The sequence below is a fragment of the Bos indicus x Bos taurus genome, chromosome 23 (assembly GCF_003369695.1).
Source record: "Bos indicus x Bos taurus breed Angus x Brahman F1 hybrid chromosome 23, Bos_hybrid_MaternalHap_v2.0, whole genome shotgun sequence".
Classification (NCBI taxonomy): Eukaryota; Metazoa; Chordata; class Mammalia; order Artiodactyla; family Bovidae; genus Bos; species Bos indicus x Bos taurus.
In genome coordinates this window covers 31,978,740-31,985,730 of record NC_040098.1, presented here as the reverse complement: position 1 = coordinate 31,985,730, position 6,991 = coordinate 31,978,740, and positions in this window count along the sequence as shown.

Here is a 6,991-nt window from a genome sequence, read left to right as displayed (position 1 = left end):
TAATTATGGCTTATAAAAATGAGTTGCAGGTTTCATTTTTATTATTCCTATAAGAAGTAGAAAAATCAGAATATAATTGATTCTTCCTAATTTATAAACTAAGTGAAAGGTGATACTAAGCCATGATGATATTTACTAAGGACATTATTAATGCTGCCCATGTACTGAATATAAATATTCCTGGTTTAGCATTTCTCATGTCTTTCACTGAAAACAACTTATAGTATGTGTCCTATTGCCATGAAAATATACTCTATGTTGCATGCATGCTATGTCACTTCAGTCATGTCCATCTCTGTGCAACCCAATGTACTGCAACCTGCCAGGCTCCTCTGTCCATGGGATTCTCCAGGCAAGAATACAGGAGTGGGTTGCCATGCCCTTCTCCAGGAGATCTTCATGACTAAGGGTATATATAAAATATCCTTTTAGAATCAACCCCTATTGAACAATGATAAAAATTAATTTTTTATCTCATCTGTATACTATTTAGATATGCATTACTCTAGAGTCAATAATATCTTGAAGTGGAGGCAAGAAATCAAGATACAGAGTACAAATCTCTATGAATATATCGATTTTGGAAGCTCCCTATGGAATTCTCACCTAATACTTTTCAAATTTTCCCTTTTTTCCCCTATAAGTAACAATTTTCACAGCACTTTTCTCAGGAAAATTTAGAATCACTATTATAGATTATAAGGAATATTGAGTGTCATATCTCAAAGGGAAAACTTCACTGTGTCCTTAATTACATTATGATGGTCCAGAGTCACCTTGTACTTAATTTATAATGTAATTTTAAAAGTTTACTTAGTTTACTTATTTACATATGAAGTAGGAATAATCAACTGTATTCTAATTGTTCTGCTATCTCCTAGGAATAACAGGATTTCTCTGTAATAAAAATAGAAATGTTTCATTTTCATCCTCTATAGATTCTTCCTTTCACTAAACTGTGCTTTATAGACTGATCTCTCACATAGAGCAAGTAGAAATGAACATCAAGATTCATTCATTGTGCACAATTGTTTTTCTCTTAGCTACGGTGCTTAAACTTCCTCCAAGAGAAATAAATATTATACATATGCTTGTGTATGTGTGTGTATATATATATACATGTTTATACTCACTGTGATTTTAAATTAAAAGCCATGAGAAGACAATAAATGCTTATTAATCAGATTATCAGATCACTTTTCATCTTGTTATTTTTGTATGCCCTGGGATTTTGTGGTTATTTCTTACACAGTAATTCTGAAAATAGATAACTGATACAATTTTATGACTCATTTTATAAGGTCACCATAATTTGGGTAACAAATCTGACAAAGACATTACAAGAAAGGAAAATTACAGATAGATGGCTCATGAAAACACATACAAAAATCCTAAACAGTCATTAGCAAATTTAATCTAGTGTTACATAGAAAGTATAAAATATTGTCAACATGTAGGGTTTATCACAGGAATAGAGTGATATATGTCAATTTTTTTAAATTGGAAAGAAAACCTATACATTCAGTCAAATCATTTGATAAAATTCAATACCCATTTCATAGTGTATCTCCAGTTTTCTAAAATACTCTGTGAATTTTAAAAAGTTTTAACTTCTCTATGTCTCAGTTTCCACATCAACAAAATGAAGATAAAAGTGTGGCTATTTTAAAGGGTGTTGTTGAGGTTAGTGAGCACCAATGAGATATTATTGCTATTATTATTAAACTCTGCAGATTCTTTCCCATTTCCAGGTCCTTGTTAGCTGGGCATTATTTTTAATTTTTTTATTTTAAAGACTACTGACATTTTTTGGTTTATTTATCTTCGTCTGTTCAGCAAACTAAAGACTTGTCTATATTCATATTTTCTAATTTATTTGGTCTTCTATTTTCTTTTTAAACTACTATTTCCTTTAAATTACTCATTATAAGAATTTGTGAAAACAAAAAAGGAATTTCTACACTAAAATGAGCATTTTTCCTCTGACTAATCTCACCTTCATGCCCACTCGGATGTGAGCTCTGTTACTGGTTTGTGAAGTCCTGAGTTATTATACATTTTGAGGGGGATTAAATCTTAATTTGTTTTCCTTTTCTTGTTTTACTTGATGAGCTTTCCTTCTTCCACAGATATCAGCCTCTATTCCCTATGGATTGTCCATGTTAAGCGTCTAATAAGTGTCTCTCTTTATTTTCTTCATTCTCATACAATCCTATGCTGCTGCTGCTGCTGCTGCTGCTGCTAAGTCGCTTCAGTCGTGTCCAACTCTGTGTGACCTCATAGATGGCAGCCCACCAGGCTCCCCCATCCCTGGGATTCTCCAGGCAAGAACACTGGAGCGGGTTGCCATTTCCTTCTCCAAGGCATGAAAGTGAAAAGTGAAAGTGAAGTCACTCAGTTGTGTCTGACTCTTCGTGACTCCATGGACTGCAGCCTACCAGGCTCCTAAGTCCATAGGATTTTCCAGGCAAGAGTACTGGAGTGGGGTGCCATTGCCTTCTCCGCATATAATCCTATATAGGCATATAATATCTAAAATCATATTTAGAGCATTTCAGTCATTTTTTATATACTTAAGATTATGCTGAGGACTTGCCTGGAGGCTCAGTGGTAAAGAAATCTCCTGCCAATTCAGGAGACATGGGTTGGATCCCTGATCCGGGAGGATCCCACATGCTGCAGAGCCACTAAGCCCATGCACCACAACTATTGAGCCTCTACTCTAAAGCCCCGGAGCTGCAACTCCTGAGTCCACCCTACCACAACTAGTGAAGTCTGTGCTCTAGAACCCGTGCTCTACAACAAGAGAAGTCACCGTAGGGAGAAGCCCGTGCACCGCAAAAGAGTAGCCCCTGTTCTCCCCAACTAGAGAAAAGCTTGTGGCAGCAACAAAGACCAGCACAGCCAAAATAACTTTTCTTTTTGAAAGATTATGTCATCTAATCTTTCTTGCATGTTTATTTTCTTACTCAGTAATATTGCTGGCAAATCACTGGTGTAGATTATTATTCAGTCAATTCTTCGAGGGAGTAAGTTTTTCTCTGTCTTTGGCTGTTTCAAACATTGTTACAATAAAACTCCCTGTTCCTGTGTCTTTCAGTTCAGTTCAGTTCAGTCGCTCAGTCGTGTACGACTCTTTGCGACCCCATGAATCGCAGCACGCCAGGCCTCCCTGTCCATCACCAACTCCCGGAGTTCACTCAAACTCACGTCCATCGAGTCAGTGATGCCATCCAGCCATCTCATCCTCTGTCTTTATATACTGTTAATTTAATCCATAGGATAAATTTTCGTGAATGCGATAGATAGGTTGATGGATATTAACTGTCCTATTTATTTCTAAAAATCTAGTGACACTTTCTGAGAGTCAGAATTTCTGAGAGTAGCCATTTTCCTTCAGCAATTTCTGAGAGTAGCCATTTTCCTTCAGCAAAGTTAACACTGGGAGTTACTGCTGGTTACATTTTTTTTTTCAGTCTAGTAAGTGATCATCATAATTACTTTAATATATTTCTCTGATTATTTGGAAATATAAAATCTCATACAGATTTGCTGTTCTGAGTTGTATGTTCATATTATTTGACATTTTTCGACTGTGTTATTTGTATTTTTTCTTAGACATTGTAAAAACTTTTTGTATTGTAGATACTAGCTTTTCTCATAATTACAGATGTTTTTCATGTGTCTACTCATACGAAAAATTCTTTTGGAACCTCATAGCACAACATATAAGAATAAATCCTGGAAAGAAGAGACTAGAAAAATATGAATCATTTTTAAAATGTTGCCCTGACCCCAAATCTAGGAAACTAGATTAAACCAAAGAGAACTTCTTAACTAAGCCTAGAAATGCCAGATACTAAATAAGAATCTATGAAAAAAAATGATACAAACATTTGGATATAATAAATAAAACTTCTTTATGTAAATATAGGTAATAAAAATATTTCTATGGTTTACTATATAGAAATTGACCTCAGACAGAATTTCAGTTTTCTTTTCTATGTGACTTCACTAACTTAGCTTACAAAAAAAAAAAAACTAACTCCCAATTTGATAGCACAAAATCCAAACATTTGATAAAGCATTTTAATCTCTATCGTCATTCTTTTTTGTCTTGGAAAAAGTTGAGACAGTCTCTAGAGAAAGGGTATTGTGGAGTAAATCTAAGCTAAAAACGAAATACCACTTCATGGAGAGCTAGCTCCTCCCTGTCTCCTCCCATTGGATATCATGGTCAATTACCATTAAACATAGGAGAATTGCTGCTTTCCCTTAAGCCAGAGCACACACCAACATTAACAGAAAAAGTTTCCTATCCTCATTTATTTTGCAAATCTGGTGAGGAAAATTCTGAAAATAGCAGTTACTACCATAATACTTTGTAATGAGATGCTGGAAAAATCTATTCTGATTGACTGAAAGATTTTATTCCTATTCTTCTATTTTCTGAGTTAATCCAGAATGGAGAGCTCATAATTTGCCACTTAAAGACTGCAACAAAGGATTGAACAAACTTAATCATATCCATTTTATAACTGAATAGCTTATGAAGAGGCTGTTAACTCCCCATGCTTCTAATTAGTGCTATTAGAATTCAAAGGTTCTTGGACACATACAGACACACAAATCATCCTATTGCCAGTGCTTAAAATGAAGGTATGTAGAACACTTTTCTAAAAATGATTCTGTAAAACACATTGAAATTTGGGTATTCTGAGCGCTCAGCTTATGAAGTGTTTTAGCATTATATTTTAGAAAAATTTGACTCAGCCTCTTAATTTCATTATTTGTTTATAACACTACTTTGCATATATTTGTTATCTCTACTGAAAATTAAAATTTTAGAGTAGAACAGTCTTGTATTCTAATCTTCAGTCTGTTCAGTTCAGTTCAATTCAGTCTCTCAGTCGTGTCCGACTCTTAGCGACGCCATGAACTGCAGCACGCCAGGCCTCCCTGTCCATCACCCACTCCCGGAGTTTACCCAAACTCAAGTCCATTGAGTCAGTGACACCATCCAGCCATCTCATCCTCTGTCATCCCCTTCTCTTCCTGCCCCCAATCCCTCCCAGCATCAGGGTCTTTTCCAATGAGTCAACTCTTTGCATCAGGTGGCCAAAGTATTGGAGTTTCAGCTTTAGCATCAGTCCTGTGGTACATATACACAATGGAGTATTACTCAGCCATTAAAAAGAATTCATTTGAATCAGTTCTAATGAGGTGGATGAAACTGGAGCCTATTATACAGAGTGAAGTAAGCCAGAAGGAAAAACAGCAATACAGTATACTAACGCATATATATGGAATTTAGAAAGATGATAACAATAACCCTGTGTACGAGACAGCAAAAGAGACACTGATGTATGGAACAGTCTTATGGACTCTGTGGGAGAGGGAGAGGGTGGGAAGATTTTGGAGAATGGCATTGAAACATGTAAGATATCATGTATGAAACGAGATGCCAGTCCAGGTTCAATGCACGATACTGGATGCTTGGGGCTAGTGCACTGGGACGACCCAGAGGGATGGTATGGGGAGGGAGGAGGTTCAGGATGGGGAGCACATGTATACCGGTGATGGATTCATTTTGATATTTGGCAAAACTAATACAATTATGTAAAGTTTAAAAATAAAATAAAATTTAAAAGTAAAAAAAAAAAAAAAAAAAAAAAGAACACCCAGGACTGATCTCCTTTAGGATGGACTGATTGGATCCCCTTGCAGTCCAAGGGACTCTCAAGAGTCTTCTCCAACACCACAGTTCAAAAGCATCAATTCTTCTGTGCTCAGCTTTCTTCACAGTCCAACTCTCACATCCATACATGACCACTGGAAAAACCATAGTCTTGACTGGACTGAACTTTGTCGGTAAAGTAATGTCTCTGCTTTTTTATATGCTGTCTAGGTTGGTCATAACTTTCCTTCCAAGGAGTAAGTGTCTTTTAATTTCATGGCTGCAATCACCATCTGCAGTGATTTTATGTATGTACTAACTTGAGAAAATGACCTCTCTGAGCTTTCTAACTCAAATTTCTGCCCAAATTAATCTCTCGTGAAATGCAAACAAAACTTCTATCTCTGGTCTAAACTAACTTACAATGTTGTATGAAAAAAATTATATAATAATTTAATAATAAATTATTATGTATTCTTATGCTCCAGCAAGAAGTATTTAGAACTTTATACATTCACAGAGGCGTGGTAATTTCTTGAGAAACATAAATGTAAATGAAATGAAATATAAATGGAAAGCAGTTTTGGAATGTAAATTCCAATGTTTCAGAAGATTAAATTGCTTTCCAAAGCTGTTATCTTGCCCAGTTGTGACTTAGTGGCAAGATGGGGATTACAACCTTTGTCTTTCTTATCTGGAAACTCTTTCCATAGCAAAAGCTTTAAAATTTTTTAAGACTTTGTTGAACCTCCCCATTATGAATTCTTGAATCTCAGTCATGAAGTAGTTGCAATGTCACTGGTGTATAGGAAAGCAGGTGATAATGGTTTATATTTAACTAGGCAGTATAAATTGAAATGGAGAAGGCAATGGCACCCCACTCCAGTACTCTTGCCTGAGAAATCCCATGGACGGAAGAGCCTGGTAGGCTATAGTCCATGGGGTCGCTAAGAGTCAGACACAACTGAGCGACTTCACTTTCACTTTTCACTTTCATGCACTGGAGAAGGAAATGGCAACCCACTCCAGTATTCTTGCCTGGAGAATCTCAGGGACAGAGGAGCCTGGTGGGCTGCCATCTATGGGGTCGCACAGAGTCGGACACGACTGATGCGACTCAGCAGCAGCAGCAGCATAAATTGAAATATCCTTAGGTACACATTGGTCTTGATTTTCAAAATTCTTATAATCAGGCAACTTTTTAAAACTTTACCAACAGGTGCCCAACACTCCCATACTCCAGCCTTCAGAAAATCTCCGGGTAGAACCGTAATCCAGATCATTAACCAAGGATCTACTAAGAGGTAAAGACTA